This window comes from Panthera onca, chromosome C2 (assembly GCF_046562875.1).
Source record: "Panthera onca isolate mPanOnc1 chromosome C2, mPanOnc1 haplotype 2, whole genome shotgun sequence".
Taxonomy (NCBI): Eukaryota; Metazoa; Chordata; class Mammalia; order Carnivora; family Felidae; genus Panthera; species Panthera onca.
The window spans coordinates 2,263,250-2,276,524 of NC_138347.1; positions in this window are offsets into that span (position 1 = coordinate 2,263,250).

Here is a 13,275-nt window from a genome sequence, read left to right on the forward strand (position 1 = left end):
GTGTGTCGCTTGTGGGCGCTAACGCCCCCAGACGTGGAAACAAGCCTCTTGGCCCTATTGTGCCTTCCTCTGAAGCCACACCACCAGTGGGGAGCATTTGCATGGCAGGTTGTTAGAAGTCACGGCTCATTGATCTTCATAACATTGTTGAGCAGGCAGAGCAAGCAAGGTGGCTCCTTCCCAGTGGCAACAAAAGAAAAAAGAATCCCATCACAGAGCTAATGGCGGAATCTTCCAGTTCCACATTACGGCCTCCTTCTACGGTGCTAAAGAGTCCCCGCCGCACCAGCTGAGCTCCTCGGTGTCCTCCCGGCGGGTCCAAATGTTGGTACACATGCTGGGATCATGTTAGGACTTCTTGGGCCCTGCTAGCAAAATCTAGCAAAATTCCACCCCAGGCCAATGACATCACAAGGTCTGGAGCAGACCCCAGGCACCGGGTGTTTAAAGCTCCCCGGATGAAGAACCACCGTGAACGTTCCGGGAGCCAACCCAGCCTGGCTCTGGGGACCGGGGGAGCTTGTGACACCTACAACTGAAGGAAGTCCCACCTCCCAATTTTTCTGAAAGGTCAGGCCCCAGGGTCTGTGACCCAAGGCAGGAACTGAGTGGGGCCCAAGTCCAGGACGGCACCCGGGGGGAAAGTCGGAGGCAGTGTTCACCCACAGGGGCTCAAACCCCCCAGCATGCCTCCCTATAGCTTGGAGCTCCGGGCACGGTGCCTCAGTGCCTCGTTCTGGCCCTGCTGACCCCAGACAGCGGGAAACAGTGGTTGGGTGTTCAGAAATTCTGCAGCCGGTTGAAAGGGGCTGGTAGCGTGCAGACGGCTGCAGCAGGTAAGTCGCGCTCTGGCTGCAGAGATTGGCACGCGCCGCAGGGCTGCTGTGGGGCTCCACCCGGTCTTGGAAGGACACTTAGCCAGCACACACTGTTGCCGGGTCTCTGAGCCTAGGACCCTCCCCAAGTTATTCATCTGGACCTTTGCATTTCCCGTCCGAATGTCCTACCTTGTGGAGTGCTGTTTGTCGACACAAATTAGCCAAGGGCATTTTGTCTCAATGACTACCCTCTAGATGAGGCTCACAGTTTATGTGCAAAGCCCAGGAGTGAACGGTCAGTGTCTTTTTAAAATGTTGAATGGCTGCTTTCCGCAGGACCACCCCCCACCCCAAAGGACTGCCAGCACATGCGCAGCTCTCCCCGGCAGCAGAGGTCACTTAGGCTCCCCCAGGGAAACCCCCAGAGATTACACCGTGGGCCCAAGAAACAGTCCTCAGCTCCTGGACACACCACGTTTGTGGCTTGATCTACAGTAGTTCCTTTGATAAGGGGAATTTCCATCAGTTCGTTACAAAACGTTTTTAACAGCCTCTATTTTTAACACTTTCAGCTAGGCCCCCTTTGTCTTTGTGAGTCCAGGATCCAAGTGTTTTCTCTTCTCAGAAACTGTCTTGCTATAGCAGTCTTGACACAGCACATGTGGTGGCTTTCAGTCATGCATGTATCCATCCACCCACCCATCCATCCATCCATTCATCCATCCATCCACCCACCCATCTATACATCCACTCACCTACCCACCCACCCACCCATCCATCCATTCATCTATCCATCCATCCATCCATCCATCCACCCATCTATACATCTGCTCACCTACCCACCCACCCACCCACCCACCCATCTATCCATCCACCCACCCATCCATCCATTCATCCATCCATCCACCCACCCGTCTATACATCTGCTCACCTACCCACCCATCTATCCATCCACCCACCCATCCATCCATTCATCCATCCATCCACCCACCCGTCTATACATCTGCTCACCTACCCACCCACCCACCCACCCATCTATCCATCCACCCACCCATCCATCCATTCATCCATCCATCCACCCACCCGTCTATACATCTGCTCACCTACCCACCCACCCACCCACCCATCTATCCATCCACCCACCCATCCATCCATTCATCCATCCATCCACCCACCCGTCTATACATCTGCTCACCTACCCACCCACCCACCCATCTATCCATCCACCCATCCATCCACCCACCCATCTATACATCCGCTCACCTACCCACCCACCCACCCACCTATCCATCCATCCACCCATCTATACATCCGCTCACCTACCCACCCACCCACCCACCCATCTATCCATCCACCCACCCATCTGTCCATTCATCCATCCATCCACCCACCTGTCTATACATCCGCTCACCTACCTACCCACCCATCTATCCATCCACCCACCCATGCACCCATCCATCGATCCATCAATCCATCCATCCATCCATCCATCCATCCATCCATCCATCCATCCATCCACCTACCCATCTATACATTCACTCACCTACCCACCCACCTACCTATCCATCCATCCATCCATACCCACACAGCATCCATCCACCATCCACCCATCTACCTACCTATCCATCCATTCACCCATCCACCTATCCATCCATCCATCTACCCACCCATCTATACATCCACCCACCCACCCACCCACCCATCTATCCACCGATCCATCGACCCACCCATCTGCCTACCTATCCATCCATCCACCTATCCATCTATCCATCCATCCATCCATCCATCCATCCATCCACCTATCCATCCATCCCACCCACACAGCTTCTATCCACCATCTAGCCATCTACCTACCTATCCATCCATCATCTACCCATCCACCTATTCATCCATCTATCCATCCACCCACTCATCCACTCATCCATCCATCCATCCATCCATCCATCCACCTACCCATCTACCTACCATTCATCCATCCATCCACTCATCTATCCACTTATCTATCCATCCATCAATCCACCCACTCACCTACATATCCATCCATCCACCCACCATTCATCCACCCACCCACCCACCCAGCATCCACCCACTCAGCATCCATCCATCCACCGACCCACCCACAAAGCATCCACCCATCCATCCATCCATCTACCCACCATTCATTCACTTGATATTCACTCTGCCCCCCCAAGAGGGTTCAAATGTTCACTGAGTGCTGAGTTGGGGCAGGAACTATTCTAGACATTGGGGATGTGGGTGTGCTACACGGAAATCAGGTGAGCGCCTGCCCTCTCCTGACATCACCACCTCCAGCTACACGGAAATCAGGTGAACAAGAGAGTATCGGAGCGATCGGGACTCTGGAAGAGAAAAAAGAGGGTAGCAGGGTTGAAGGACACCTTCTTGTGTTCTTTAGAAGGTTCTGAGGAGGTGATGTGTGTGCAGACGTAATCCCTGTATCCACCATGCATTCATTCCAGGCAGTGAGGAGCAGTGACCTGCTGGAGAGAGGACACATGCTCAGCTACCAACCCTTGCCCAGGGGTGAGCCTGAGCCAACACTCACCGATGGAGAAACCAGTAATGTTCCTCCCACAGTGGTTGGGGAGGCCAGTGGAGGAGGGGAGCTTTGCCTACAGGGGCAGGGCTCGCTCAGTGGTGAGTCAGGACTCGGGGCCCCGCAGACCCACTCCTTAAGACAGAGAATGGCTACGCTTATCTTGAAGCTGGTGGGTTTTTGAAGAGTTAGAACGTATGCTAAGTTGATAAGGATGTTCCCTCATGGAGACAATGAATGCTCCTTGTTCCCTCGCCTTTCCTTAGTTCTAGCTGTGTGTCATTTTGCCTGAATCCACAGCCCGCTGGCTTGGGAGGGCTCTTCCTGCCAGGGGGGGCCCAGTCATCCAGGGACCTGGCTGGGTGTGTCACGAGTGCCTGATAACTGCGTGGGGTTTGCCGCCCACAGCATGACGTGTCTGCACAGGCTCCAGATCCCCTGGGGTGTTTTGGCACTGGTGGGGGTGGGGCCGGGGGCTGGCACGCATGTCTGGAAGGGTGCTGGGTGAGCAGGGTGGGAGCGCCTGCCCTCTCCTGACATCACCACCTCCAGATGCTGGAAAGGCCCCAAATCTCAGCGTCTCAGCACTGTTAAGGGCCTGCCCACCGTGAGGGCTGGGGGGTTAATGGCTGTTGGCAGGGAAGGGCGGGGACGCAGACTCTGAGACAGCGGTCAATTTTCCCTTGGTGGGTGGAGGAAGGAGGGAGAGCTGAGCCTCTCTCTCATGTTGGATAGGAGCCTGGTGAACCTTCTTCCAGAATCAGTCCCGAGACAACTTCTGACATTATCTGACACGGGTGATGCCTCTGTGTTTCAGCCACAAAAGACCTGAAAATGACCCACCAGTGCCCTTGGCTTTCAGGTCCCAGTGGTCTGTCAGATGTCACGTGATGGGGCCCTGCTCTGTGGTCCAGACCCCCATGGGGCCCACCTCTGCGGTCCTGACTTCATGGGGCCCATCTCTGTGGTCCTGACCCCCATGGGACCCACCTCTGTGGTCCTGACCTCCACTGACCCCACCTCTGTGGTCCCAACCCCCACGGAGATATGCTCTGCAGTTAATGGAACAAGCTATACGTTCATCTTCTGACCTGAAAACACAAAAAAGGAGTTCGAATGATATGCCCAGGAGAGTCCCTTAAGCATGTGCCTGTGCACCCAGGGGACGGCCTTCTGTGAGCAGGAGGAGGCACAGAAGTGGACACCGCTGAGGGGACACCCTCCAGGTCAGCGTCCTGATGTTGAGCCTCTGCCCCTGTCTCCAGGGCCAGCCTCACGGCTGTGTTACGGCCCCCCCCCCCCCCCCCGACCTCACAGAGCTCATGTGACCAGTAGACAAGACGGCCCGGGTCTGTGTGGCACGTCAGGGCCCACTGCTCCGTTCGCCACCTCCGTGGGCTCACGCCGTCCCTGGCCTTCTGAGGGGCCTTGATTCCCCCCACGGTGTCCCCTCACCTGCCCTGCCTCTGCTTCCCTCCCGGGCCCACCCCACTCACACGTGCCTCAGGCCCCCCGGGGACCCCCACATCCCGCACAAAGCCTTCCCCGTGGCTCCAGTGGTGACAGCAGGACAGGATGCCATCACCTCTGCAGGAGGCAGAGAGCAACAATGTGGGGCCCAACGGGTCACCCAGGCCTGGTATTCTTCACCTGCTGTGAGGAGCCGGAACCCAGTGATGCGGGTTTTAACACCACCACCCCCTGCGACTCATTCTGCCATCGTGTGTCCCCGGAGAGAGGACAGCTTCTCCAGGCGAGGAGGAAGGACGCGGAGGGACAGGAGGACACAGATGCGGAAGGCACGCCCACCGCAGCCGGGGCTGAAGAGAGCAACGTGGGCTTGGGGGGATGTGCCGAGCAGGACGGGTCACGGGGCAGTGGGCACGGGCGACGTCAACATGCCAACGTCAACCCGAGGAGTTAAGCGCAGGTTTGTCTAGAGTGGGCTTCTCCCCAGGCTCCACGGACTCCGGGGCCACGTCACTCTCTGTCCTGGGCGCCGTGGGATGCGCGGCAGCCCGGCCGTCCCCACCCCTTGCCGGCAGCACCGGTCCCCGGCGGTGACAGCCCAGAATGCCTCCAGACTCTGAGTTTTGAGAACTCTTGTGTGGGCCAAGCTGTGCCCCTGGATAAGGACGGTATCCTAGCCGCCCGGCCCCGGAGGGTCCGAGTTACCCGGCCGGGCCAGGGCGGTGGTGACACTGGTCACTCTGTGTGTGCAGCAGACCCCCGTCTTCCCGGTGGCCGCGACAGTGTCGGGGACAAGCACACCACCGCGCGTAAGGATGAGTGGCAGGGGGTCCCGGGGGACAGCGGCCTGTGTGGATTTGAGCTTCTGCACCACAGCCCCCTTCCCCCCCACCCCTGCCCTGAAGGAGAATTCGCTGTCTAACTTCGGAAAACCCCTCCAGAAAAGCCTGATAAAAGCAGGTGTGTGGTTTACCGTGGGAGGAAATAAAACACAACAGAGCCGCGTCGAGCTTGGGCAGCCGTCGGTGAACAGCCGGGGCCCGGAACCCTTCCTGCGCGGGGTCAGGGGGCGAGGCCGGGCTCAGAGCTGGCCCGGTGCGCTTGCTGGTGGTCTGTCCCTCTGTGGCCAGTGCTGGGCGGCGGGGTCTCCCGGGAGGCGCCAGCAGTGTGAATGACCGCCCCCGGCCTCAAGTGATCTTGTGTGTAGCGCCTGTGGCCGGGCGGCCCTGCAGGTGCCGGGTGGGAGGGGCGGCCCCTGGACAGAGCGGAGGTCACAGACCAGGCGGGCAGTGAGGCCCAGCCCACCGACGCCCGCTAGGATCACCATCACTGCCTTTGTGGCCGGCAGTGGTGGTACTGGATTCTATGGCGTGGGAGCAGGACGCGGCAGGAGCCACGTGAGCGGTCGGGCGAAGAGGGGCCGCTTGAGAAGCGGCTGCGGCCCGCTGGGCACTCCAGCCACCTGGAGAGGGGCCAGGGCTGAGCAGGTGCCAGAGGCCTTGCTCACGGCCCAGGCCCCAGTGGCGCCTTCTCTGCACGGCCACGGAGGAGGCCCCGGGGGTGCAGGGCCCCGGCTGCCCCGGTGTCGGGGGCCCCACTCGGGACCTCACTGGTGCACAAGGAGAGCGGGCCGCGTCCCCCTAGACGACATCCTGACTGCCGGAACCAGCCGTTTCCTGAGGCCCCACCAGACCTGAACAGGCCTGCTCTCAGGGGCTCATTTCCTCTGGTTTCAAAGCTGATTATGCCTCCTGGGATTACAGCCATTTCCCCCATGAGCACTTTGACTTATTTATTTTCTTGAATCATGAGTAAGTAGTTGGCACAGGTGTTTGGATCGGCAGCCAAGAGGCCGACTTTATATCCAGAAGTTTCTATTTCACAGTCCGGACATCACACAAGCTCCGAGATAATCTTCGCCAAGAGGTAAAATCATGTCTCATACAGACATAAAAAGAATGCGTGTTAGAGATTTCACGTAACTTATTGTTAGCGAGGGACCCGTTAAGCCCTTCCAGAGAGTTCGGAGCAGAAGCGAGAAGGCACAAATTCGAGGGGAGCAAGGGAATGGCAACAGGAGTTCAGGGGCAGGTGGGTGGCTTTCCCAGGGGTGGGCGGAGGAAGCTGACCGCAGGGCAGAATTGACCTGCAGGCCGAGTTAGCCTGGGCGGTGGGGGGGAGGCTGGCACAGCCTGGGTAGCTGCAGCCGAGCAGACACTGGCACTCTCGGGCTCTCAAGGTCTGGAGGCCAGGAGTCTTAAGTCACGGATGCCTCCCGCCTCCTCCCCAGCTGCTGTTGGCAGCCATCCCCGGCTGTTCCTCCTGTGAATGTCCCGTCTCACGCCTCCTTTCCCTTTCTCTGACAAGCACACCAGCCTTGGGTTTTAGGGCCAGCCTAATTCAGGATGATCTCATCCCAAGGTCCTTACGTTGGTTAACATCTGCAAATACTACTTCCGTTCATCCGCGCTGGGGGCAGGGGGCAGGCGGCAAGCAGATCTCTTTGGGGCCAAGGTTCAACCTCGTCCATGAGTAAGAATTACCCGCTTCAGGCTATCGGTTGTGTATAACGTACAGAGAGCAGAACTGCTCAAAGGCAGCAGAAGCCTAGTACTGGAGACCCCGGGAGGAGTTCTTGTTCCTGCAGGACACCAGCTTTGAATCTCTGTGGCTCGTCCGAATTTCCTTACACTCAGTTGCTAGAAACCGAATTAGGCCCCTAGAATGACAGACGTGCCCTTCACACCCACTGGTCGCTGGTCAGCAGGGGCTGCAGGCACACCTCCCGGGGAACCTGGTAAGCTCTGTCTTGGACACGGGGCCTGAGGGTCCCACGGTAGGTGTCCCAAGAACCCGCAGGCCTGAGTCACAGGCTGAGACTCGGGAGTTTGTGTTCAGGGTGGGGAGGGGCACAGATGAAACCTTAAAAAAGACCCACCCCGAGAGTCCCTGCTCTCCCCTTCAGCTTTCCCTTTCTCTCTTACCCTTCGCTTTCTCTTCCCCGAATCTGTCCCCTCAGCACCCAAGCACAGACATCATTCCCATCCCGAAAGCCCAAACTCCCACCAGCAAACACCAGTCTTCTGCCCTCCCCTCCCTTCCCCCGCCCCATTCCTTCAGAGCTTGCAGAGGGCCAGCCTGCCTCCCGGCCTTTGCATCTGCTGGTCTCTCCTCCTGTGCCCCTTCCTAGGCATCTGGAGGAAATTCCTCACTCCAGTTGGTCTCTGCTCCAGGAGGCCCCACGGACCCTGCTCCCGTCCCGTCCCCACAGAGTCATGGCCAAGCTGCACTGCAGTCCTGGGGAACTTTGTCTTCTCCACTCCAGGGCCCCAGAGCCTGGACCAGTGCCTGTCCTGCAGCTGTCATGGACAATGCCCTCGGTGCTCAGCAGACACCATGTCCGCGGATGAGCGAGGAGCCCTTGCTCCTCTGGCCTGGGGGAGGTGGCTTCCTCTTTGCCTCCCTCTCTTCCCACCCAGGTCCACCTCCAGTGCAGCCTTCCCCCACACCCTCCTGGGCTGGCCTTAGGTTGACTGGTGTCTGGGTCCCCTCTGCCTCCTCTCTGGGGACAAAAAGCCTGAAGGGTCATGGGAGGTGGGGTGTTCACAGGGAACACGGCTGGGTGGGAAGTGCTGGGCCAGGGGGGAAGTGCTGGGCTGGGGGGGAAGTGCTGGGCTGGGGGGGGAAGTGCTGGGCAGCAGTGGGGGGACTGCTGGGCTGGGGGGGAAGTGCTGGGCAATGGGGGGGAAGTGTTGGGGAGGGCGGAGTGCTGGGCTGGGGGGGAAAGTGCTGGGCTGGGGGGGGAAGTGCTGGGCTGGGGGGGGAAGTGCTGGGCTGGGGGGGGAAGTGCTGGGCAGCAGGGGAAGTGTTGGGGGGGGGCGGAGTGCTGGGCGGGGGGGGGAAGTGCTGGGCAATGGGGGGAAGTGTTGGGGAGGGCGGAGTGCTGGGCTGGGGGGGGAAGTGCTGGGCAATGGGGGGAAGTGTTGGGGAGGGTGGAGTGCTGGGCTGGGGGGGGGAAGTGCTGGGCAATGGGGGGAAGTGTTGGGGAGGGCGGAGTGCTGGGCTGGGGGGGGAAGTGCTGGGCTGGGGGGAAAGTGCTGGGCGGGGGGAAGTGCTGGGCTGGTGGAGTGCTGGGCGGGGGGGAAGTGCTGGGCTGGGGGGGGAAGTGCTGGGCAGCAGGGGAAGTGTTGGGAGGGCGGGTAGAGTGCTGGGCTGGGGGGGGAAGTGCTGGGCTGGGGGGGAAGTGCTGGGCAGTGGGGGGAAGTGTTGGGGGGGCGGAGTACTGGGCTGGGGGGGAAGTGCTGGGCTGGGGGGGGAAGTGCTGGGCTGGTGGGGGAGTGCTGGGCAGCGGCAGGGGGAAGTGCTGGGCAGCAGGGTGGGGGTGGGCTGCTGGGCTAGGGGGGAAGTGCTGGGCTGGGGGGGAAGTGCTGGGCAGCTGGGGGAAGTGTTGGGCTGGGGGGAAGTGCGGGGTTGCGGGGGGGAAGTGCTGGGCTGGCGGGGGAGTGCTGGGCTAGGGGGAAGTGCTGGGCAGAGGGGGGACTGCTGGGTTGGGGGGGAAGTGCTGGGCTGGGGGGGGAAGTGCTGGGCAGGGGGGGAAATGCTGGGCAGAGGGGGGAGTGCTGGGCAGAGGGAGGAGTGCTGGGCAGGGTGGGAAGTGCTGGGCTGGGGGGGAAGTGCTGGGTTGGGGGGAAGTGCTGGGCTGAGGGGGAAGTGTTGGGGGGGCGGAGTGCTGGGCTGGGGGGGAAACGTTGGGGAGGGGGGGAAGTACTGGGCTGGGGGGGAAGTGCGGGGTTGGTAGGGGAAGTGCTGGGCAGGGGGTAGTGCTGTGCTGAATGGGAAGTGCTGGGCTGGGGGAGGGAGTGCTGGGCAGGGGGGGAAGTGCTATGCTGGGTTGGGGGGGAAGTGCTGGGCTGGGCAGGGAGTGCTAGGCTGGGGGGGAAGCTGGGCAGAGGGGGATAGTGCTGGGCTGGGGGGGAAGTGCTGGGCTGGGGGGAAGTGTGGGGTTGGGGGGGGGAAATGCTGGGCTGGCGGGGGTGTGCTGGGCTGGGGGGAAGTGCTGGGCAGGGGGGGAGTGCTGGGCTGGGGGGGAAGTGCTGGGCAGGGGGGGAAGTGCTGGGCAGGGGGGGAGTGCTGGGCAGGGGGGGAAGTGCTGGGCAGGGGGGGAGTGCTGGGCTGGGGGAGAAGCGCTGGGCTGGGGGGAAGTGTGGGGTTGGGGGGGGGAAATGCTGGGCTGGCAGAGGTGTGCTGGGCTGGGGGGAAGTGTGGGGTTGGGGGGGGGAAGTGCTGGGCAGGGGGGGAGTGCTGGGCTGGGGGGGAAGTGCTGGGCTGGGGGGAAGTGTGGGGTTGGGGGGGGAAGTGCTGGGCAGGGGGGGAGTGCTGGGCTGGGGGGAAGTGCTGGGCGGGGGGGAGTGCTGGGCTGGGGGGGAGTGCTGGGCTGGGGGGAAGTGTGGGGTTGTGGGGGGGAAATGCTGGGCTGGCGGGGGTGTGCTGGGCTGGGGGGAAGTGCTGGACAGGGGGGGAGTGGTGGGCTGGGGGGGAAGTGCTGGGCTGGGGGGGAAGTGCTGGGCAGGGGGAAAGTGCTGGGCAGGGGGGGAGTGCTGGGCTGGGGGAGAAGCGCTGGGCTGGGTGGATCAGGCACCTGGGGAGACAGCAGGGTCACAGGAGAGGAAAGTGGGGGGAAGGGCATGCTACCACCAGGTGTGATGGACTCACCGCGGTCCTGGCACACCTTCCATCCCACATGGGCTGAGCCAACCTCCAACAGGCTGCTCTGCAGCTGGCTCAGGTGGTGTCAGTTCCTAGGCGAGGGGCACCAGGCCTCTGCAGGGGTAACTGGAGGGAATCAGGCGCAGCCTGGAGCTACCAGCTGTGGGGGTGTGGCAGGCAGTGCTCTGGGTCATGGCCTTATCCCTGGAGACCCACCTCGAGCCACCTGCTCCTCCCTCTGTGGAAGCCACCCCAAGAGACTCTTCCAAGGTCAGGGTGAGTCTGGGGGCTCCGAAAGAAACCTGGACAGTGTCCCCAGTGACCATGGACCGAGTAGACTGGAATCTCGGAGGAAATTCTAGGGATTTTCAGGAGACCAACGGATGTTTCTCTTCCCCAAACACTCACAGGGAACTCAGAAAGCCCCAAAGATGAGGGCCACTGGGATTTATTTTCCAGAGAAGCACATTCCAAGTCTGCACTCTGCCTGCAATTAATGGGGTCCAGTCCCTCCGTGTCCATGGGTCCCGGGACAGCAAACAGAACCCACATGGCAGGGTATCTACCCAGCCCTAACCCGAGGCCCCTCCGGGCAGCACGTGCCTTGTCGGTCAATTCACTGTTCTGGCCACCCCTCTGCAAGCATTTACTGAGTGCCCACTCCAATCTCGGCACCAGGAACTCAAGAGGCAGGATGGTGACACAGACAGTATCTGTCCTGGGTGACTTCTACCTGGCCCCCTCTCCTTCAAGGAAGCCCCTCATTCTGCGGGGTTCCGTGAGAGGAAGCAGGGTGCGTGTAATAAACAGGAAAGAGCCCCCTGCTTCATCAGGGTCAACCCCACTGGGCGTCAACAGGAGGAAGGGCGTCGCATCATGGAGCATCTATTTGCACAAACTGATATTCAGGGGCTGAGGTCACCTGGGGGAGGTGTCATGACCAGCTCCCAGGGAGAGAGTGGAGAGGTGGGGAGGAAGAGGGGTGTGTAAGAAAAAAGCAAAGCAAAGCATGTAGAAAGACCGGGAAAAACATAAGGCAGTATCAGAAAGGCAATCATAACGTACCCCTGGTCTTTGCTGTAAGCGATATTTACTTAGTCAAAATAATACAAAACATCATCACTGTGGACTAAAAATCCTGACATCGAATGAGGAGCTAACATCAAATTACTCATAGCAAAAGGCCACTAAATAAGGTCTGAAAATGGTATCGCCCAGGTGGCAGGCTATGTGGGTTGTGGTTATGGGTGATGCCCCGGTGCACTCATAGCAGTGTCTACAGGGCGCACACACCTCCCCGGGGCCCCTGGGAACCCCCCAACCCATCAGAGGGGTGCCACAGTGGACCACTGGCAGAGTCCCTGACTGTCCATCCTTTTAGAACACACAGGAGCCATCCTCCACCACGTAGGGCGCTTAGCAGTATCCCCAGCCTTGACCTGCTAGGTGCCGACGGCAGATACGTCCTCAGGCACAGACGCGTGTTCCCTGCCAAGTGCCCCCGGGTGAAAACCGTTACGGATCTGATATTCACTAGCCTGTGACCACCAAAGCGGAAAGAGTTGAAGTATGAACAAACAGCGGGCTTGAAATTCTGAACGGATGACGTCAGCCGGCAACGTTGTAAGCAACGGAGGTGTAGTAATTACACGTTTATACCTAGTGCGCAGGAGGAAGCCCACCCAGCAGGCGCTCAGATCCCACAGAAAGCCGAAAACGCTCTCTGCCGATCAGGCTTTACCTAACCAGAGTTCAGCATCTGCACAGAATGCAGCGGTGCTTGGTACATTTGTAGACCAGACCTCTTCTTATTAATGGAAACGCTGCTTCTAAAATTTTCTCTCAGGAGTTGGCTCTTCCCTTGCATCTACTTTTGGAAAACTCACTCTTTTGATCCTGTAAGGGAAGTTTTGTGTTGTCCAAATTTTTTATAAACTGACACCGAGACTCGAAAGGTGGTTACCAGGGGCTGGGGCTGGGGAAACAGGCAGATGTTGGTCAAAGGGAACAAACTTCCAGTTACAAAATGAGTAAATTCTGGGGATCTAATTACAGCACGGTGGCCATAGTTAATAATACTGTGCTATACGCACGAAGTTGCCTAGAGACTCGCTCTTAAATGTCCTCACCACAAAAGAAAGGGTAATCACGTGAGCTGGCGGAGGTGTTAGCCAGCATGACAGTGGTCCTCGTTTTGCAGTAAGCGTGTCACATCAACACGCCGTATGCCTTTTAAAGAAAAAAAAGTTTTTTTTTAATGTTTATTCATTTTTGAGAGACAGAGCAAGAGAGCGTGAGCAGGGGAGGGGCGAGAGAGAGGGAGACACAGAATCCCAAGCGGGCTCCAGGCTCCGAGCGGTCAGCACAGAGCCTGACGCGGGGCTCGAACCCATGAACTGTGAGATGGTGACCTGAGTCGAAGTCGGACGCTTAACCGACTGAGCCCCCCAGGCGCCCCACGCACTGTTCACCTTAAACGTATGAAATGTTACCTGTCAATTCTACCTCAAGAAAAGTGGGGAAAGATGAAAAGTCACACGATGAAGAAAAGGACAGTGAGGGTCTCGGACTGAAGTAGGGCAGTTACGCTGCTTCTCCGGTGAACTGTGCAGGAGCGCCCGGCCAAGTTTTATTTCTATTTGGCCAGCAGGACAATCAGTCCCACATAAAGTCTGTAAATGGACTCTTGTTGGCAAAGACGTTTCACAGAAGAGAGGAAAAGAC